The sequence below is a fragment of the Macaca fascicularis genome, chromosome 11 (genome assembly GCF_037993035.2).
Source record: "Macaca fascicularis isolate 582-1 chromosome 11, T2T-MFA8v1.1".
NCBI classification, from domain to species: domain Eukaryota; kingdom Metazoa; phylum Chordata; class Mammalia; order Primates; family Cercopithecidae; genus Macaca; species Macaca fascicularis.
The window spans coordinates 69,109,754-69,133,398 of NC_088385.1; the positions used below are offsets into that span (position 1 = coordinate 69,109,754).

Below are 23,645 nucleotides of genomic sequence, written 5' to 3' on the forward strand. Positions count from 1 at the left end.
GAAAGGGTAAAAGAAAGAACATAAGCAAATCCTCCATGCACCATTTTTGTGTTCCACTCTACTAAAATTTTAATTGCAGAACAATTCCAGATCCTGTAACTTAGGTCCTGCATGTTAACAGTATTTAAAGAAAATGCCAGCTGTGACTAGAGCAAAGTTGCAACAATAACAAGAACTTCTGCTATATGGCATTTCCTATGGTAATTGCTATGGTCTAAATGTGTCTTCCAAAATGTATGTGTTGGGGTCCTTGCCCTCAAAATCATGTTAGGAGATGGAGCCTTTGGGATATGATTAGATCATGAGGGCACATGGGATTAGTGTCCTTATAAAAGAGGCCTAAGGGAGCTTGCTTGCCCTTTTCACCATATGAGGACACAGCAAGGGGTGCCTTCTACAAGGAACCATCCCTCACCAGACACCAGATCTGCCAGTGCCTTGATCTTGAACTTCCCAGCCTCCACAGCTTCAAGAAATAAATTGCTATTGTTTATAAGCTACCAGTTTATGTTATTATAACAGTCTAAATAAACTAAGACAATAATAAATCATCTAGAAAATGTATACCCCCTACCAACAGTCAAAAATTTCAGAGTACTTTAAAGAATTTATTTCCTTCCTTTTTGATGCATCGCATGCTGATAATTCTGTGATCAAGCAAGAATAAATATATTTATCTATTATAATACTAAGAAACTGGCCACAAGCCCACATATATCACTTTTAAAAATTCATGGAGGATTAGGAGAATGGTCAGAGTGTTTCTGTACTGTTTCTCATAAATGTATTTTTAGTATAACTAGAAACCTACTGAAGCAAATTATCACAAAATCTGTGTCAAAAAGAAAAACAGTATAGGTCATGAGTACAAAATGATTCTTTTTAAAAAGAAAACATTTCAGACAAATTTAATATTCTTCTTTGACAAAATTATAGGTTTAGGATATAGAAAACAAGGATGCCTTTCTCCCTCCCTTCCTCCCTTCCTTCGTCCTCCTCTTTATTAAGAGACAAAAATGTGCCAGGAAATGTGCAAAGAACAGTCCCTGCCCCAAGGATAATATAACCTAATGACTAAAGCAAACAAATAAGCAATTTCATTACAATAAGGTGTATTTGATGTACATCGAAGTTGTGTACGTGTCCAAAAGAGGGCCCCAAAAGCTCCACATAGAAGGAAGTCTCTCTTGATGTCACTTGAATGATTTATTCAGCAATATGCCAAAAAAATTTCTAAGAGCAGGTAACTGCAACAGTTGATTAGAAGAAATGAAGTACCACAGGCACTAATCTTTTTTATTCAGAGCAGTTTCTCCGTGACATTCATGATGGACTGAATAAAATGCTCAGTAACCCTGTAGCCAACTATGTCAAAAGGTATTTCAAGGTAGGGGCTGACTTCTGCCTCTTTTTAACAGGTAAAATGCTCAATATAAACACAAAGTAGGTGTCTAATACATACTAATTGCACATTGAAAGCTAGAGGAACATGCAAAATATTTTCACATACTAAGGTAAAATTTAAATGCTAGTAGCCTTGATAAATTGAAAATATCAAGAGAAAATAAATGAAGACTGAAGCAAAACTTTGCCTTTAAATTCAAACAACCTGTGTTCAATTCTAATTTAGTCACTTAATGAGTTCAGTGGCCTTCAGCTGGGTGTTTAGCTTCTTTGACTCTCAACTATCTAACCATAAAATGAGGATATTGATACTGATCCCTTAGGCTTGGGTCATTCTGAGGAATAAATGAAATATATGAAGGTTCCTAACTCAAGGCATGGCCCAATGGAGGGTACACAATAAATGTTAGCCTCATGTCCTTATTATATACATGGAAAAAAGATTTCCAAAAAGTGTAAAAGGCTGGATGTGGTGGCTCACGCCTGTAATCCCAGCACTTTGGGAGGCCAAGGGGGAGGATCACCTGAGGTCAGGAGTTCCAGACCAGCCTGGCCAACATGGTAAAACCCTGTCTCTACTAAAAATACCAACAAAAATTAACTGAGCATGGTACGCACCTGTAAGCCCAGCTACTCGGAGGCTGAGGCAGGAGAATCACTTGAACCCAGGAGGCAGAGGTTGTGGTAAACCGAGATCACACCACTGCACTCCAGCCTGGGTGACAGAGCAAGACTCCATCTCAAAAAAAAAAAAAAAAAAAAAAAAAAAAAAAAAAAAACAGTGCAAAAAACCTTAAAAGGTTTCCTTGTCAATTTCCCTTTAAGACATTCTAAACTGAAAGTACATAGAAGTCATTCTACAATTTTCCCCATCAAATGGTTTCATCTTTCTAGGAAGCAGCACAAAAGAAAGTGGCCTCAGTATCCAGCATAAACCTCATCAATTCGTTTACTTAACATTTATTAAGTATCTCGCACATGCCATGGATTATTTTCCAGACAAGTGTCATTTAAACCTGTGCCCAAGTTTCTGATCTATAAGAACCAAAGAATGCTAAGTATCCAACAACCTCTAGTGTTGGAAATTCATCATTTTCTTTAACAATTCTTAGTCTTTGAACAGATTTCAGTAGTATTTACTGGTGCAGGAAAACGGAGAAGAGTTCAGAGAGAATAGAAAATGAGTTCAATCTGAGATTGCTGAGTTTGAGATTAATCTGAGATATCCAGGAGGAGAGACATAGTGTATAGGTAGAAAATCAGACCAAAAAGGTCTTACTAGGAATCTTAGATTTGGAAATTGTCAACACATATGCAGTAGTTAAGCGATGAGAATAGATGAGATCAATAAGAAAATGTTGGCCAGGCGTGGTGGCTCACGCCTGTAATCCCAGCACTTTGGGAGGCCAGCACACCTGTAGTCCCAGCTACTCGGGAGGCTGAGGCAGGAGAATCACTTGAACCTGGGAAGTGGAAGTTGTAGTGAGGTGGGATTGTACCACTGTACTCCAGCTGGGTGACAGAGTGAGACCCCATCTCAAAAAAAAAAAAAAGAAGCAGCAAGGAGGAGGAGGAGGAGGAGGAGAGGAGGAGAAGGAGGCGGAGGAGGAAATGTTGATAGGAGAGACATACCGAGAACAGAGTGCTGGGGAACACCAATATTTCAAGGGAAGGCTGAGGAAGAGGAGCCAGCAAGGAGGCTTTAAAGAAATTATCACAGAAATAAGGAGAGAACCACAGATACTGTTTCATAAGCCTAGGAGTGCAGGGAAATTGTGTTGGAAAGAAAGGGAGTAGTCACCTACATCAAATGTGAGGGATATCAAATAAACTTAAGGATAAATAAAATCCACTAAAGAATTTAATCTACCTATAAGGCAGTTCAAAGAAAAATAATTTAATAAAGCATCCATCTAAAATTTGAATGCCCTCAAAATAATCCTGTCTTGAGAACTGTCCAGTTACACTTTTATGAACACTCTCAGTGTTAAAAGTTTACCACTTAATGAAACCCTTAATCTTCACACAGCTTTAAATATTATCAAAATCTTCCTCATTTTGAATGCAAATATTTCTCCTTATATAACTATCCACTGATACAATACTGTTTTCAAATATTTGAAGATAACTTTTCTAATATAGCACTTATCATAATTTGCAGATCTATTTGTGTATATGTCAATATATACAGATACATTCTCGATTATAAACTCCAAGAGAGTAACGATGCTCCCTGTTTCACTAAGTATCCACAGCACACAGCAAGCACAGTGCCTGAAACCTAGAAGATGCTCCACATACAATGATTGAATTAATGAGTGTATTGACGGGCAGGGATTTAGATTCTAGAATTAATTATTGAATGAAATTTTAGCATTCCTTTCTCTGTGGATTTTTTTCTTAATTGGATCAATGTTTATGTAACTTCTAAGTCAATGTAAGAAAGCAAGATAGATTGGGTGCCCTCTCAAACTTCCTTCCAGAACGTTGATTCTATGAAAAGCTGACAAAGATTACATGCAGTGGGAACATCTCATTGGAAAATTAGGAAACCTGGGTCCCAGACCCAGGTCTGTCACTATTTCCGTTCTCTTCAATAAGCCTAGCTACTTCTCTGGGCCTTGGGACCATATTTATAAAGTGAAACTTTTGTATCTACACACTCCAAGGTCTTTTTCTATTTTAATATATAAGACTATAAAAAACACGTAAATATTATAATATATTCTGTAAAGGAAGATACCTGAAATGCCTAGTCATTGTTCTGATTATATTATCATTTCTTCAAACTTCGCATTTCTCTTTTTTTGGAAGCTATTGTATAGCTATAATAAGCTCCTTTTATACCATATTTTCACTTTGCCACATCTTCAATCATCTGAAATACAACTGCCCTATCATCTCTAACAAAGTAGTTCTTCAAATTGAATTACATTGTTGTTTTCTATGACACTGAATCTATTCTTTCACAAGGGGCCTTTCTCTTAGCCTCAGCTAGAAAGTGTTAATGCTAGTTATAATTTTAAAGCCCAATCTATAGCAATACTTATTGATAATTAAGGCAAATTATCAACAACTACTATTCCATTATATAAGAAACAATTCTAATTCAGACCAAGAAAGTGAATTAAGTATACAAAGAACATATTATATATATACACACACATAAATTAGAAGAAAATTTGCATGATACTTCTCATCTAGTCAAAAAAAAAAAAAAAAAAAGAATTCGGCGGGGCGCGGTGGCTCAAGCCTGTAATCCCAGCACTTTGGGAGGCCGAGACGGGCGGATCACGAGGTCAGGAGATCGAGACCATCCTGGCGAATATGGTGAAACCCCGTCTCTACTAAAAAACACAAAAAACTAGCCGGGCGAGGTGGCAGGCGCCTGTAGTCCCAGCTACTCGGGAGGCTGAGGCAGGAGAATGGCGTAAACCCGGGAGGCGGAGCTTGCAGTGAGCTGAGATCCGGCCACTGCACTCCAGCCCGGGCGACAGAGCCAGACTCCATCTCAAAAAAAAAAAAAAAAAGAAAGAATTCAATCTGTTCCCACCTTTTTCAGCAATATTTCTAAGACATTCAAAAGAAAATACAACATAGGTATAATACACTGCTCCTCCTTTGATGTTGTCATATTAAAGACATCCACAACCTTCAAGAATAGAAATCTACTATTACCAGGCCGGGCGCGGTGGCTCAAGCCTGTAATCCCAGCACTTTGGGAGGCCGAGGCGGGCGGATCACAAGGTCAGGAGATCGAGACCACAGTGAAACCCCGTCTCTACTAAAAATACAAAAAATTAGCCGGGCGCGGTGGCGGGCGCCTGTAGTCCCAGCTACTCAGGAGGCTGAGGCAGGAGAATGGCGGGAACCCGGGAGGCGGAGCTTGCAGTGAGCCGAGATCGCGCCACTGCACTCCAGCCTGGGCAACAGCGTGAGACTCCGTCTCAAAAAAAAAAAAAAAAAAAAAAAAGAAATCTACTATTACCATAACATCATATTACACCATATTACCATAAAATATCTGCTGCCTGCATTTTCATATTATTAGAAAACATCTATTTACAGATATATTTTTGGTTTTATTCTGCCATTTGTTACAAATAAAATTAATTTAAAATAGATTTACTCGGAAAGGGGTTGTCTGAATTCTTCCCATGTAACTAATGTTTTCATAAGGCTTTGTCATTAATCAGAAAATTAAAAGATTGCATTGTTCAATACTCACCCAGCATTTAGCATCTAATTAGTCTTATATTGATGTTCTATAAATGCAACTGAGTTCTGCACCAGAGCTGGTGCATAGACTATTCCCACCCTACCCCCAAGAAACCCATTTCTTACACAGCAAAGAGTCCAGGAGAGGTTTTCAGAAGGTAAATGTAATAGTACATTTTGGCCTGAGTTTAAATTCCAGAAAAAGACACACTTTGGCTCACATTTGTTTAAGAGTTAGAGCTTTTTATTTTCAATTCAAATGAATAAATATTTGAGTATATAACATGAATTTTTCAAATTTTCTTAGATATTAGTTCCTTATCTTAATACATAACAAGGCTTTTCATCAAATGAAATTGGAGAATCATAGAAATGCATTTATGGGAAATCTGAGACATATTCAAAGAATGCTATGGATGTTATGGTATAATTTTAATTGAACAATTCTAAAATTGAAAAAGGGGGTCCTACTTAGTGTTTCCAGATACAAATAATTTGAACCAAAACAATTCTCTAACCAGCATTCTGTTAAGCAGAATGAATTGGATGTTCTAACGAGTACGATTGAGATGCAATACTGTATGTTTAAAAACTCAGCTCTGAAGGCAGAACATCTGATTCAAGACTCATGTTTGCTTCCTACAAGCTGTGTGACCTTGATCAAGCCACTTACTTATAAAATAGGAAGGACACTAGTCCCTTACACTGGAATTGCTGTGTGAGTTTAAAAAGATCACTCATGTGAAGTACTTAGCACAGTGCCAGACATGTTGGTCAGGTTTTAAATTTTTTTAATGTTTACAGATCTCCATAGAAAGCAAAGACCACAGGGGGGAAACCTTCATCCCCTCAGAGTGTTCCTGTCCATGACAACTATGCAGCAGTACAACCTCAGTGCACAATGACACTCAAGTGGTAACAGAAAGCAAAATGGAAATAGAGAACTCTGGACATGCTCCTCACTTTCATCCATGACTCTTTCTTCCTGCCACTGCCAGCTGTCTAGGCAGCAGAATGCCTCTGGAAAAGTGGACTTCATGGTCTATGAGGCCAAGTTGCTACAAGCTGGGCAAAAATTCAGGAAGATAACAATAGAGAGAAAGGTGACTTTCTGCTGACATTTTTAAAAGCTGAGGTTCTTTTATACACATTATTGTTCCCCAAAGCTCTCTCTTTGGTGTTAAGACACTTCCTGGGAGATCTCAACCATTCAGAGGATTTCAGCTGCTACCGGTACACTAATGACTTCCAAACCCGTATCTTTAAGCCGTAATTCTGTTCTGAACTTCAAATCCAAATTTACCATTACTCACATTTCCTGTTGGGTATCACAAAGGTACTCAAACTCAAATTGCTTAAAATTAAACCAATTATCTTCATCTATGTGGGCTACAGTTGCTCTGGGGATCTCATTCTATAACTCCCAGCAGTCACCTAAGCCAGGACCCATTACTGACTCTTTTCTCTCCCACTACCACATATTCAGTCTCTAAGACCGGTTGGTTTCATCTCCTACCTCTAAACTGTTCCTTCTTTTCTTCCTTTCTTCCACCTCTTTTCTTCAGACTTTTGCCAGTTCTCACCAGAATGACTGAATAGCTCTGTAGCTGGTGTTACTGGCTTTCTACTCTCCCCTCCATGGAGTCTATCCCCTATATTCTCACCAAAGCATCTTTCTAAATATCAGAGGAGGGTAAGCTTCAAAAGAGACCACAGATAGGCATGGCAGCTCACACCTGTAATCACAGCACTTTGGAAGGCTGAGACAAGAGGATCACTTGAGGTCAGGAGTTCAAAACCAGCCTGGGCAACATAACAAGACCCCATCTCTACAAAAAATTGAAAAATTAGCCAGGCATGGTGGTGCAAGTCTGTAGTCCTAACTTCTTGGAAGGCTGAGGCAGGAAGATCACTTGAGCCCAAGAGGTCGAGGCTGCAGTCAGCTATGATTGTACCGCTGCACTCCAGCCTGAGTGACAGAGCCTCTAAAAAATAAAATAAAATATGAATAAAGACAGAGACCTCAGTGGGGCAGTACTAAAATTCTGTCAGGAGTATAAAAGGTCACTGTTTATGTTATAATTTTTCTTAGAGTAGCTACTATAGCAGACATAAATTAGGAAACAAAAGTTTACCTTGATGTGACAGAGATGCTGTCAAGAACTCTGAAGGGTCTGAGAGCTTACCCTATTCGCAAACTCACAAGTTACTCTACCGTATTTCATAGATCCTGGCAAAAGACACAAGACTTGCAGATTACAGACAGATGAGTTTAGTATTCATCATACAGCAAGCAGCATGAACATCTTGTTTAAATCGATTCTCTTTCTCCCCAAGACCCACAGATATGACATAAAGGATCCCAGGCAGATGCTGCATGTGGCATCTCTAGCACTTATGGAACCCATATCTTTTAGAATGGGCTACAAGAAGATCTGCCTTTTTCCCTGAAGGGAGAGATTATTTTTATTATGTTGGACAGTAAGTAAATCTGCCCTGTAATCCAGAGACAGAGATACTTTTCCAAGACTAGTCACTTGTTAAACATCCTTGAAAAGATATTTTGGAACAGAAGAGTAGTTAGTGTTCTGAGAGACTTGTGGAGAAATAGTCTTTGAATTCAAACCTGCCTCTGGTATTCACTATCTGTATGATTTTTACCTTTCTCTATCAGAGTTTCCTTACCTGAAATTGAGGATCACACTCATTTCTTTTTTTTTTTTTTTTTTTTTTTTTTTTTTTTTGAGACGGAGTCTCACGCTGTTGCCCAGGCTGGAGTGCAGTGGCACGATCTCGGCTCACTGCAAGCTCCGCCTCCTGGGTTCACGCCATTCTCCTGCCTCAGCCTCCTGAGTAACTCACAGCCGGTTTACAATATCAAAAGAAATCACTTGCATACAAGTGCTTTGTAAACAAAAAGCACTATTTAAGTATAGTTATTATTTATGATTCTGGAATGTATTTTGTTGTTTCTTATGGAAATGAAAGAGAAAAATTATTTGGAATTTTTAAATTATACAATTAATAAAACACTTATTAAATGCCTTATTAAAGGTTAGATTTGGGTGGTACAAGGTGAAGAATTATGACACATTTCTCAACCTCAAGAATTTCACATTCTAGGGAGGAAGCTGACAGAAAGGACAGTGACAAGTTGTGTTCAAGTGACAGAATAGAAGCACTATATGCTTCTATAGAACTTGGAGGAATCTTTATAGAACTTGGAAGAATCTAAGTAATCATTAAATCCAACGCTCTCATTTGCCATAGAGAAAACTGGTGACGAAAATGATCAGTAATTTTTTTCTAAAGGCTGATAGCTACTTGTGGCAGTGTCAGAACTGGAACTCATTATTTTTTACTTTTAGTTTAATAAACAACCTTGACAGAAATTTCTTATTCCTGAATAGAGGTTTTACAAGACTGAGGCAGGATATTCTGTTTGGCTCCACGCATTTTTCTCTCCTCTACAGTCTTACTTCAGTGCATTGCCATTTTACCTCTTTGTTCCCCAAGAATTTCAATGGATTTATTCTTTTCTAACTTCTTACTTTTCTCAAAGGTCAAGGATTTCCTCTTTTTTTAGAGAGAAATCTAGAACAAACTTCCCTTTTGACCTTCTTTTCTCCCTTAACTTTTACTCCATCTGGCTCCCTACCTGATAATCCTTCCTCGTTATATCCCACAAAATGCTAACCCTGCCACCTTCTCAATTCCTGACTGCCAGTTATTCAGTCTGCTTTTTTCTCTCAGTTCACTCCGGTCTGCTATACCATCTGCCCAGTGAACTTGATGCAGATTTCATAAAATGCAAAGTAAAATATTAGCTACAAACCCTGAAGTTCACCTTAAAGACTAGATGTAATCAGCTGCTAGGAAAAGACAGTAAGCAAGGAAAATCATAATTCACCCAGTTTTCCTAATAGTGTTAACATGGACTCTGCCCCAAGGTAAAATTCATCAATGTGCAGTAAGCTTGATTTCAATTCCATGTATTGATTTTGAATTTTTTTCAGTACTCTACAGGACCTGAATTTTTTACTAATTTCATATTTGGGATTGCATTGGGGAAGAAGAATAGATACATCTTTTTCAGTAAGTACCACCATAGCCATAGCTCAATAATTAGACTGAGCTTAGAGCTTAATTATAAAAGTCAGAGTGTTTGGGAACTATACAAGGAAAAATCAGGTTCATTCCATTTAAAGCCTTTCTTGAGAATCATCAGAGAATCCAAAAAAATTATATACTTCAAAGACTAAAGACATCATATTCAAGGATTTTGAGAAAGTCTCTAAGTGTATAGCAATGTTAATATATATAGTTACATTATAATCTTTTAAAATACATGCAAAGAAAAAATATTCAACTTTTTATGATTTAATAAACTGACCTTTTTCAAGTTTTATTAAACATATGGGTTTTTTAATAATCAAATATAGTCAAAGAGTTTTAATTTTGAGGAATCTTCTATGGTGGCAAGCATTTAGAAGCTTTACTTAACTCAGAAGGATGAAAATGAAATCAATAAATATCTGAACATATTATCTACACTAAATAGCATTTAGAATTAGAATAGCAAAAAAACGTTTAGTATCGTTGAAGCCAAGAACAATGGTATCACGGTCAATAGTGTTTCTGAAGTTAACAACAACAACAAAAAAAAGCAAATCCCAGTTCATGATAAATTACAAAAATGGTAATTATGTAGATAAGAATAAATGGTTTTAAATTCCCTAATGAATGAGTCAAGTTACTGACAAGAACAGTCAAAACATATTCCATATATGATTAACAACACTTAAATTTGACATTGACAAATATTATTTAATTTATACAACAGTAGAATCACAAGTGTATATAGTCTCTAAGTCTCCAGGTTACAATAAATTGTGGAAAGAATGGGAATTTCAGTCAGTATGCTTACTTTATTTTTGTCCTTGACCTTTTGCCTAGAATATATTTGTTAATTCGGGTGTAGTTCAGAATAACTGGTGTCTCCCCACCCCCTGCCGTCTCTCTCTCAAATACATGCACACACACACACACACACACACACAAATTAGAAATGACACTTCTTCACAGAATGCTTCCTTGGGCATTGAAGAAACATATAAAAAATACACTCTATCAATTTGTAACTGATCATCTTCCCATTAAGTTTATTAAGTACCTATTAGATGCCAGACACTATGCTAAACACTGGGAATCAATAGAAATGAGATATACATGGGTCTGCCTCACAGAGCTTACATTCTAACAGATTCAGTAGAATGAACTGATACCATTCCTCAGCTATAAGCAAAGCTATTCTATATAGTAGAAACTTGAAAGCACTTGGAAGGAAAAAACTGAGTAAGATTTAATAGCATGACTATTACAAACTATATTAATCATACAACTTGAAAGAAAACAAATTGCTTCACTCCCTCAGACTGACATGTCTAAATCTAATCTCAGTTTATAATTAATACACTGGCATAAGGAAACATAAGAACTTCCAGAGCATTGATAAAACTGATGACAAGATATTGTACCCAGTGAACTGAGCTTGTGACATGAGGTCCTAGACAGCAGTAGAACAGAGTCACATACCTTAGCTATGACACCTTCTGACATTAGCAAAACTGGCTTAGGGGGAGAAAATGCTACTAATATATGAAGATAAGAAGTTCAAACTTCCTAAATCATAAAGTATTATGTCTTCAATCCTAAAGGAATCATTTATGGAAAGTTATTTAAGATTAGCAGGGCAAAAATTACAAAAAAGAAGAGAGATTCATTTTAAAACTGTAAGCCCAGTAAATATACAAGGAAAGCTTCGTCTTTTTTCAAGTCCATCCTCCCCGCTACACATAGTAGCTACTCAAGTAGGACAAAAATCTAGAGATTATGGCCAAAATTTTGACATCTAAGCCCTGAAAGGAATAAGTCACTATTGAAATTCCAAAAATAATTTGGAGAACTAAAATTGACTTTGTATACTAGAATATATTGATATATAATATAATGTCTTTGTTATGAAATAAACATCTCTTCTAACTGTAGAATGTAAACCAAACTTGCATTAATATGTGAAAAACAATTTCTAATTTACATTTTGAAGGAAAAACATGTTATCTAAATAGAAGGCTAAAAAACTAAGCAAAACACTTACAAATTCTGTGCTCAGATGAAAGAGCCTATGAGAAAAATGTTTGGAGTCAGTGGCCAGGTTTGGGCTGCTCGCCACAGGGAGAAACCTGTCAAAGGGTTAAGAGTTGAAGGTTTCCCACCCTTTTGAATGTGTGGAATAAAATTTAGTGATAAAAATGCTTCCTAAAGCCATGTAAGTCAAACTATAGTCCATGGGCCAACAGTATTCAACTGGAAGCTTGTTAAAAATGCAGAATCTCAGGCCCTCTTCCAGAACCTTCATTTTAGCAAAATTCCCCTGGTAATTTGTGCGCACATAGAAATTTAAAAGGCACTGATATAAGGAATAAGCCATTCTCATTCTAGGACTACAGCACCTGTTCCAAATATTTGGCATAAATTTAAACTTCTGCATCTACAGTACATCTCTTAAAGCCTCCAAGATACCATCAACTTCAAGATGAGTTCAGCATCTGCTATACAATGAGTCATTAAGAAGAAATAAAACTACAGGGGTCAAATTGAGCCACTCATCATTATCATTATCATTATCACCTCCAGATGAGCCCTCTACTATCAACTATCCTGATTCCAGATGCAAATGGAGTTGGAGGATTGTGCTTAGAGATGACAGAGGGGCCAGTATACGCATCTCCATAACTAGCTCTCCTCACATACTCCTCTGTCAACCATGACACACTCATAGTCCTTAGCTTGTGTATGGCCTGCAGATATGTCTGTTGCCCCACATAGTATTTCAAATTTAATTCATTGCCATCATATATAATTTTGGAACTTTCACATTTAAAAATCTGCACATCCAAGTTCTCTTCTGCAAATCAGAAAATCTGCCACACCAGACCCATATTAGATCTAGCATGGTAATAGCATGTTGGAGCCAAGGCTCAGCTGTCTCACTTAGATGTCAGCCATAATCTCCACCACTCCCTGTAGTATCCCCAACACCATGGCTGAGGCCGAGTGTCAATTGCTATTTGTCATCTTCCACTTGGGCTGCTTTATTCATTCACATTTCCAAGCTGACCCCTATAGACATTTAATTTGTGAACCTTTATTTATTTATTTATTTGACAGATTCTTGCTCTGTTGCCAGGCTGAATGCAGTGGTGCTATCTTGGCTCACTGTAACCTCCACCTCCCAGGTTCAAGCAATTCTCCTGCCTCAGCCTCCCGAGTAGCTGGGATTACAGGCACCTGCCATCACACCTGGCTAATTTTTGTATTTCTTTAGTACAGATGGGGTTTCACCATGTTGTCCAGGCTAGTCTCAAACTCCTAACCTCAGGTGATTCCAAAGTGCTGGGATTGAGAGACTGTAGGGCGCATCGTGTCACTGATCTAAAGTCACTCCATATGTGAAATTCAGGAAAAAGAGCTACCGTTTGCGTCACCCTCCATTTGAGGACAGACCTTGTAAGCTGGAATCAATCCACTGCATTACATACCTCACCTCAAATATACACTACAATATTTTTCTTCACAATCCATTTCAACTCAAATATTTAACTATTTTAATTATTTCTTTTCAGACCTATACTTCACAGTTATAAATAAGAATGACTAAGAAAAACAAACACAGCACAATACATTGTTGAACCGTTCCTTCAGATTAATTTCAAAAGTTCAAGTAATGTACTAAAATGGTAAATATCATGAGGGTAGATGTCTGCCATTTTTGTATACTAAGATAGCCCAAACACCTACATAGTGCTTTCTATGGACTGAATGTTTGTGTCTTCCCAAAATTCATATATTAAAGCCTAAATCTCCAATGTGATGGTATTTGTAGGTGGGACCTTTGAGAAGTAATTAGATCATGACAATGGAGCCCTCATGAGTAGGATTATTGTCTAAGGAGAGACATGAGAGAGATGATACCTGTCCCCTTACCCTACCACCACCATGTGAGGATCTAGTAACAAGGTGGGTGTCTACAAGCCAGGAAGATGGCCTTCACCAGACAAATCTGCTGGTGCCTTGATCTTGAACTTCCCAGCCTCCAGAATTGTGAGAAATTACTGCTTATTGTTTATCGCTCAGTCTGTGGTTTTGTTTTTGTTGTGGTGGTGGTTGTTTTGATACAGGGTTTTGCTCTGTCAGGCTGGAGTGCAGTGGCACCATCACAGCCTACTGCAGCCTCAACCTCCTGGACTCAAGCAAACCTCCCACTTCAGCCTCCCCAGTAGCTGGGACTATAGGCACTTGCCACCATGCCCGGCTGATTTTTGTATTTTCTTGCAGAGATGAGGTTTCATCATATTACCCAGGCTGGTCGCAAACTTTTGGGCTCAAGTGATCCACCTACTTCGGCCTCCCAAAATGTTGGGATTACAGGCGCGAGCCACTGCACCTGGTCAATCTATGGTATTTTTATCATAGCAGCTCAAACTGATGATGACAGTTCCCAACAAATACTTAATGAATAAATGAACAGACTTTTCAAAGGATTATAAATTCTCAAAATTCATACATAGATTTTGAATGAATGTGTTTAATTATCATATAATATATGAAGATTATTTATTTGCTAGCTTAGTCTATCGAACTAATTTTATTTCAATGACTATGAAAGCCATCAGTAGAGCAAAGACATGTAACCCTAAAAAACCTGAGACCCGTGACCTATCACAACTTGTTTTGCAACAAAGCAGCGTCATGCAGATAAAGCAACATTACTAAATTATAAGATTAAATATGATTCAATGTTATGTCCCAAGGTCTATAGCCTTTAGTCATCACCGTAATCATCATCATCATTATCATCATCATCATCATCATCTCCATCTCGATCTTACAAAGCTGAAGAACCCAAATAGCAAGCTAATGAATTTTAACCACTCAACAAATGATGGAAGGAGCAAATATATCTTCAACTAGAGAAGTATAAATTTTGACCCAGTTCTGAATGTATATTTATAAGCACACCAATTATCAGTCTAAAAGGGGTTTGCAATAATGCTTAAATGTATACGTATCTTAGCAGGAAACAACTGTCATATAACAGATTACTTATCTATTGGAAAACATATATGCGGCATTTAAATGCCAGGAAGTATCTGCTAGATATTCCTTGACTTCCTAACTAAAAGGGAATCTCCTTAAGGTTAAATATGTCACGCTATATTGTCGCATTTCCATGCCATGATACTTAGTGGGTCTGAACACATGGAAAAATAATACTTTTTTTTTTCGAGGCACAGTCTCACTCTGTCGCCCAGGCTGGAGTGCATGGCGTGATCACAGCTCAATGCAGCTGTGACCTCCCAGGCTCAAGTGATCCTCCCACCTCTCAGCCTGTCAAGTAACTGGGACTACAGCCACACACACCCCACGCCTGGCAATTTTTTTTTTTTTTTTTTTTTTTTGGTAAAGGCAGGGTTTTATCGTGTTGCCCAGATGGTCTTGAACTCCTAGACTCAAGTGATCCTCTCACCTCAGCTTCTCAAAGTACTGGGATTACAGGCATAAGCCACCACACCTGGCTGAAAAAAACACCTTTTTTATTGTCTTAAAAATTCCACTGAAGAAATGTGTTGCTGAGAAACTGAGGCACAGAGAAATAAAGTGGTTTTTGTGGACACATGGTTATTTATCGTTAGAGCTACAAAAGCATCTCCATAACTCTTGCCACTGTACCACACTGGTTTTATAATAGTCAATTTCAAAATTTATCTGCTAACCCGAATAGCAAGCTAATGAATTTTAACCACTCAACAAATGATGGAAGGAGCAAATATATCTTCAACTAGAAAAGTATAAATTCTGACCCAATTCTGAATGTGTATTTATAAGCATGCCAATTATCAATCTAATAGGGGTTTGCAATAATGTTTAAATACATACATATCTTAGCAGGAAAAAAAACTGTCATATAACAGTCATTAGGTTTAGTCCAAGAACTAAACTTTTAAAAATTAGGTTAAATTTTTTCCTTAAAGTTTTCCAAAATGGGGCCTCTGTTTTGTGGAGGATGCCATTTCAATGCCCTCTCATTCTCCCCTTGGCCTTTGAATTGCTTCACTGAAATGTGGATTGTCTACCTCCTTTCTCTTTCTACACTGTAAAAAAGAACTAAAGTTAGAGCTATTTCACTCAATTTTACTCAGCTTTCCAAAGAAAATACAAACAAAGCTGGAGAACCCAAACAGCAAGCAAGACCAGGTCACAGCTACTGACTTGTCTGATAGCCATTTCTGAGAAATTTTCTAAACACTCTAGCACCAACAAATTTGAGTATGCCATTTACCATACAACTATAACAAGGTAAAACCAAACTAAGAAAGAAATGGTAACAGTAACCAGGTTTCCTACTTTAAATAAAATAGTACTGGAGAGTGCCTCTGTGAAGTTAGAACTGTCTGTAAGCTAATAAAGATAAAAATGTAAGTGTAAATGTTGTTTTTCTCAAGTAATATGAAGGGTCATTTCTAAATTCTTGACTGATCTGAGAAGTTACAAATTCATTCCATCCATACATAATGCCCTACTGTTTATAGGGTCCTGGAAGGCCTGCCCTCTCCAAGAATATATTTTAACAAAGTCTCTTTGTTCTATCACTAGGTAGAAGTTTGCTATTAAAATTCCTATAACCACATAACCCTTTTAAAACCATGGCAGAGTTTTCAGATATAGACAATAATTTTGAATGATCAGTTTTTTGCACCAGAAAGAATCTGTCTCCTCCTAGCCCACGACATTCTGGTTTGAAAACTTTAATTCCAAAGCACAAATGAACCTTTACAAAAATCTTCTGTTCTAGTACCCACTATAATTTATTTTCATAGACTTGTTTATAAGGAGCTGCATAATCCACCCAAAGAAAGCCGAAGTGTTTTTCTGTATTATTAAACTCAACAGAAAATTCCATGTGCAGCTACAGGAGGCCATAGGCAATTAACACTGAAAATGGAAAGGTGTAGAATCTTTGCATGACCTTTAAAGGGCAACACAGTTGCCCATTCACATGCATGCAATTATACAGTGACTAGTTCATAGCAGCAAATATATATATATTTATTTATATTTAGTGAAACAAACCTTGCATTCATCAAAAACTACTTTGAACTTTCCAGGCTTCATCTAGAGAGTTAGCTTTACATAGTACAGGAGACTTGTTCAGCTGGTTGTCTTCATTTTGTCAAATTACTAAATTCAGCCTATCACCGTAATTGCTAGAATGCAACATTATCACATTATTGAATCTCTCTGTAAAGAGTTTCCAAAATCTACTGCATAAAGCTACCATATAAAAGAAGCAATATAAATATAAATTTAATTGAATGACTATGTTTGTACTATTGCTGGGGAAAGGGAGATGTAACTTTGCTAACTAGCCATTCAGGGAAAATCATAAAACAATTACAGCTACTATGAAGTAACTTAGGAGATTGAAGGAAGTGATTAAAAGGACTTTATCTAATATAAACACACAAGCTCTGATTCCTTAGTTATACATCTCACACTCCACATGAACCACTGAACAAAATAGAGTATTCTTCTTGTAGCCTAAATATTTACTTCTCATCTGATTTCCAAGTAAACTAGAAACCTTATGTTTTCCAATGGCAATACCAATCAATTGCGTAAGTCTTCCACTGACTAGCTTGCCTAATATTACAGCACAGGATAAAATCCAACATATCCATGTGGTATACACACTAGAAACAGGTGGATTTTGGAAAGCTAACATAAATTTGGAGTATAATATCAATATATTTCTGGCAATTTTGTAGATACCATTTTAAATGAGAATAGTACACTCCAATGTAATACATAGTTTGTGCATTGACTATGGAGGTTTATATTCAATAAAGACAGCACACAGATAACATTCAGAGTTTAAAATGTGTCAAAATTCCCAGTTGTAGTGTCAATAAAAACATCGCAAAGTGTCTCCACATTGAGGGTAAAAATGATTTTTTTTGCATTTGTAGCCTAGTAAATAAAAGTACCTCCAAAAGAAAAATCCATGAGAAAAATAGAATGCATTAACAATGGCTCAAATAGTAAAACTAAGTTATAAATGACCTTGTCATACTATGGATATAGTTGTACTGCAGGTCAAATCATGGAAAATAGTAGAAAAACTATGCACCTAAAAAGGTAGACATTCCACAAAGTTGTTCTGATCACCCTGTTACATAAAACCAATATTTTACATGGGTGTCATTTAAAGCATATGTATGTATGTACGTATGCATGTGCATATATTTATAGATACAGAGACTATATTGATAGATACTACAGAGAAATATATTTAAATACTTTCACATTCCAATAAGTTTAACATCCTCTTAAAATTTCTGTAAGATTAAGTAGAAGACAAGAATTGTTTGTTTTATTTCATTGACAACGACACTGCACTGAATGAATCACTGCATTGAATGAACAAAATCAGACCTTCTAAAAATTACCCAATAAGTCAGTGGCCAATAACAATTAAAAAACAGAAACTAACTTCTATGTCTCTGTTTGCTAGGCTCACCTGTCAATCTCCTGTTTCAGACTGTGCTCCGAACCTAAAGTAAAACTGCTTTCTAAAGACTAATGGTAACTCAATGTGAGATTATTTATTCTCTTTCAATGGAATAATTAAGTAGTTCAATATGCTCAAAGTAGTTCCAAATAAAGTTAACCAAAGAATTTTCAAACAAAATGGCAAATTCATCATATCACATGGCATTATAAAATCAGTGGTCCAAAAGCAAGCTATTTCATGTGAAATTTTGTGCAAGCATGTGGCCAGATATGAAGTTGATGCAGCTGGTTTGGCCTTCATATCTAGCATCAGGCTGTGTTAATGCAATTCTTCTCCTTGTTTTGATGAAGCCCTACTAATAACAGGTTGATGAATTGCATTTGCAAATGTCAGGCATAGATCAAAGGGGATGACAGCTTGGATGATTATTTTACCCCAAGTTGTGATTTTTCACCAAGAAAACAAAACTGCATTGCACAGTAAAGTTCCATATTTTTACTTGAATCTTCAATGAATGAAACAGCTGCAGAAAAATGTGACTTAATGAGGCATCCCTAATAAAATACTGCAGAAGTAAAAGCAGGGGCACTGAACTGTTTGCACTCGGGTTGTTTCATCTTTTCAAATATACTAGAAATAACTGATGACACTTTGGAACATTCCTTGTTTGGGACAAGCATTAGAGAGTTCGTCAGCAAATGTTCATCAGTTTGCAGTGATTGCTGAACTTGGGTGCAATCTGACCGTACCTTTTCTTAGAGGCCAAGATAAGAAATGACTGAGAAATCCCGAAGATACACATCTTACCCTTCCTGTATAAGGTAATCCATAACTTGCAATTAGTGATAAATCAATCTTAAATGCATATTTTAACACAAAAATACATTTTAAAATGATCATCAAAATACTGTATTGAAGACACTGGATCCAGGGCTACTAACATTTTCTGATAAAATATAAAATAATTTTTAAATTTTTTCTACCGCCCCCTAAATTTTATCATTTTATAAATTTTTATATAGGAAAACTGGCCATATCTAAAAACAGACCTTTTTACAGCCATGTCATCACATTTTATAACTTGGTGGTTAGTAAATACCATATTGCCATCTCTAAGCAATATGTAATCTATTTTGACATAAATCCATAGGCATCTCAATGAATCTTCATTCTCCAATTTGTCATTGTTAAAATAGCTAATATTTTTCTCATGAGATATCACATATACTTAGAAGCCTTAATTCCCCTCTAGCAGAACCTGTAGCATTATATAGGCATTTGCTTTAATGTCAAAAATTCTGGGTTCATCTTTAAGAGACACATATCATAGCACTCTACATAAATATGAAATCAGGCATCCTAAAGTACTAAATTTTTTAAAGGCAAGAAAAGAATCAAGATTTTAACATAAAAAAAAATGCCTGATCTGAATAAAACAACACACTAAAGCCATTTGCCTCTTAAAATATTCCCTGTGCCTAAGTATTCAGTTGGCAGTGACATTGACCTCACGGACTTTTGCTATCTATAAATAATACAATCTAACTTTTTTATTGAAAATTAGGAAAATGAACATATTTATAAGCTTCAGTGTGGTAACTGATGGCCTTTAAGTGGCTACTGGTGGTTTTAAAAATTAAGATTCCAAAAAGAAAGGTCAACTCAAACAATTGACTCAGGATGAGATCCGGAACAAAATAAAGTAAGGAAAGAGACAAACACGTCTGATCTTTTATTTGAAATATAGGATATTAGGTGCCAATTGTGATATTGCAAATGATTAGTCAGTCTGAGAGTACAAATGCAAACATGGAAAGGCTGAGGTAAGTACAATTAATCTTAATCCTCTGATTTTTAAAGCTTTAGAAGTGTTTTTAATCTCCTTTCCTAGTTATTTTGGTTTAGCACTTTACACAAAAAAATCTTAAATTAATTGCTCATTTGTCTTAACTTATATGCCTAATAAAGCAGTTTGAGAGTGTTAATTGATAACTCTGAATGTTCATGTTTAAAATAATCTAGTCGAGAAGACAAGAATCAGACAATTATCATTCAGTCAATAGTAATTGAAATTCATCCTGTCCTGTGTGAAGGATCCTCCTACACTACCAAGTACTTTGGGGACACTTCAGAGTAAAGGTCGCTTAGGAGTTTGCTTTTTTGTGTGTGGTTTTTAAGATTTTTTTTTCTCCACGAATCATTTTGTAAAATCCAAGAGGGGATTTCACACTCACGAAAGGAGGATTTTTTTCCCTCTCTCTCTATTATTGTAATAATAAGCCAAACTCACGCAGCAAAGGTGAAGAGAGACTAGCCGCTGTAGTAACATTACTACACATTTGATTGCAAACGCTTCAGGCAATTGTTTAACACTCGGTCAAGACGTGGAATACTCAATAGAGAAGCCTCGCGTCCACCCGAAGGCTCTGCGAGCGTCTATGTTTCTTCCTTTTCAGACAGGATAACTCGACCTGCAGTTCTTAGAGAAAGAGGGCGACGGATCTCAAACTTTCCTTTGCAAAGCCAGTTTCTGAAAATAACACGTTCCCCCATTGATAAGTGAAGATCAGTAGCCTAAAGAAAACACTTCTTGGTAGGCACCTGGCCTTTTAGAATTGAAGGGGGAAGGGATGGCAAAGCAGTCGGCAGAAAACCCGTGTATTAGTAGCAAAATCTGGGAGACATCTACCCGGAAAGAAATTAAAAACCATTAGTTTTCCGAAGCCATTCTTATTCTGAAAGCTGTTCGTTAAGAGGATCATTTACTAAAGCTCTCTCGTAGTAGCCTTTACAAAAGCTTTTTTTCATTCAGTAAGAAAGCGCCCCATCCCAAATCTAAATAAACCTTACATAGATGAGGCTCTGGAATTTATCAGTTTGATTCTTTATGAAAATAGTTAGAGGTGGAGAAATCAACAGTCTCACTGAAACACCCACCTTCTGCAAGCAGGCCTGAGAATTAACTAATCAGAAGCGGACAAAAAGTAGGGATTTCAGAAAGATGACCTGACACATCCCATTGATCTTCCCTGGAACGCGACCCCCAACTCCTTATTAAGAGTCCAAAATGGTTACCAGCCAGGATGGGTCTGAGTAAGGAATCGAATTAAAACCCACTTCAATCTTCAACCTGGTCGTTTGTATTAGGAGAAATGGGGCAGAGAGGGAGGGCATTGCTCATGGAGACTTCTTTCTCATGCTCTGATCCCCTCTCTGCGCCCCTCTACTCCGCCCCTACCCTGACCGCCCGCGAGGGAGAGACGCCGGCCGCTGGAACCGCATCTGCCCTCACCTCTCGCCTTCCCCGGGCGATCTCCCTACAGCCCCGGATCCCCGAGGAAGGGGAGGTGAGACGTGTGCACACGGGGGCTTCCGGGTCCGCGGTCCTACAGTTGCCGCTCCGGTCCCCAGCACTGGCCGGCGACCCGAGGCGCGGCTCGCACCTACCTGCAGCCCGGCTTCCCGGTGGCGGCAACACCTAGCGATGCTCCTGCAGTTTTTGCGGGCCGGCGCCAGCCTTATCGCTCTCGCATCGCTTCCAAGATGCCAATCCGCCGTCACCATCCAGGGGCATAGGGAACCGAAGTCTGGTGCTGTGTGCTCGTGGAGGGCGGCGTGTGAGTGTGGCCCTGAGCGTGCGAGTGTGCGCGCGCGTGTGTGGCTGTGTTTCCTCCTCCGATGGCAAAGAGGGTTCAGGAATCTCTTGACATCCAAACTGGAATCCCCCTAAAGCGGGTGAAGGTGAGCCTGATCCTTCTCCCCGCTTCTTTATTCCACAATGTCAAAGTAATCAAAAGATTTGTTTACTGAAGAAAAGCCAAAGTCCCGAAGCCCTTGGCAGCGCCCGCGGTCGCCTACTGTCCTCGCCGGATGCGCGCGGTGCGCTCAGCTCTCTGGACTGCAAGAATCAAGGCGGTCTTGCAGCAATTACCGCTCTTATTCCATCTCTGATTTGTTTGCTTTTAAGGCCGAGTAAAGACTTTTCCTCTCGCCTCACGTCGTCTCTCCCTCTCACACACACACACACTCACACATCCTCCGTTCCCTCTCTCCCGCCCTCCCTCTTGTTCTCTGGGGAAAGGCAATTGGATGGAAAGATTCACCTTCAGGAAAGCAGCCTCGGCCACGCACTTCTCGAGTTCCCTGGCTCTCGCAGGTACCGGGTCTCCAACGTGGTGGAGTTGCTGGGAGGCTCGGGACAGGAAGGAGGAGAGGCTCTGAGCTCAGCCGATGTTCCCCCGCCAGACGCCCGCGTCCCTCGGTCCAGGTGCCCCTGTTCCCACTGCTCGCAGATAGGTCCCCGCTGGTGCCCTCGCGGAGACTCTGCGCCTTCCACTCGAGTCCACTTAGCAGCAACTCCTGGCCAGCTTCAGCCCCTCAATCCCGCCTCGAAGTGCTGCGGGCAGAGCTCCATGCAGCCCACCCGCTGCCCTTCTAGGCATCGTGGGCCGGAAGGAAGGGAAACCCGCCGATGTCCCCCTGGCAGCAGTGCCCTGGCACCGTCACCACCGAGAAGGTGCGAGTTCCAACATCGAACACAAGCGAGCAGGTGTCGCCTGTGTCACTTCGCTAAAGGCGGGAGGGGAGAAAGAAAGGAGCTTGGGGGAGGGGGCCGAGGAAACAAATCCAGATCACCAGCGGAGAAAGAAGCCGTTTAGCAAGCAAAGCCTCCTCTCCGCGTCCCAGCCCAGATGCTGTACTGTCAAAAGACACTGATGTTAATCTTTTAGAAAGTCGCCATAAAGGGCAGAGCCCCCTGCTCCACTCTAGAACCCTCTTCCACCCAGCCTGGCTGTCCAGTGAGTACAGAGTGACTTGGCTCCCCCATATAGTGCGGCGAGAATGCAGGAGGAGAACAGGCTCTGACACTCCAGGTTGAGTTAAGCAGTAAAATGGAATGGCAGGGCCAGGCGGCGTTGCCTCGCCTCTCTCTCCCAAAAGCCGGTTCTGTTAGCCCCAGCAACTGCCGTTGAGAGCAAACAACGGTCCTGCAGAAAAAGAACGAGACAGTAAAAGATGAGGAGGCAACTGGTATAAAAGCTGGACTATGTCTCCCTCTAGAGGGTCATCCGGATTAGAACGCTTTACTAGATGTAACAGACCAGTTTCTCTCCGTAAAAAAAAAGAAAACAGTATGTGGTTTCAGAGAATTTGTATTTTTACAAATTACAACTTCTCAAGAATTTAGAGGGAGGATTTTCACTGCAGCCCTATTAATCAAAGCCCTTGTTAAAGGAACGTCGTGATATTCATGACGCTGGAAGGTCGTGTCCTTATATGTTTGGTCAAATTGAGTGTTGGTTTAAGCGCTGTGCATGTGAGTTCAAATGAAGGGTCTTCTCAGTCTCACTTTGATCATGTTTGGAGATGAACAAAACCTTTATCTAGT

General features: G+C 38.7%; 1 protein-coding gene across 5 annotated transcripts in view; it reads right to left on the bottom strand.

The window, feature by feature from the left end:
- The window catches only part of TAFA2 (TAFA chemokine like family member 2), a 510,015-nt gene extending 487,746 nt beyond the window's left edge, over nt 1-22,269 (bottom strand). For 3 of the 5 annotated variants that reach the window (XR_010579472.2, XR_006690521.3, XM_045365537.3), the window contains exon 1: nt 21,704-22,269. The gene's annotated coding sequence lies outside the window, so the exon portion shown is untranslated. The remainder of the gene's footprint in view (nt 1-21,703) is intronic. The other 2 variants (XM_065524509.2, XM_045365538.3) reach the window with 1 other exon arrangement.
- Nucleotides 22,270-23,645: the final 1,376 nt, after the last annotated feature.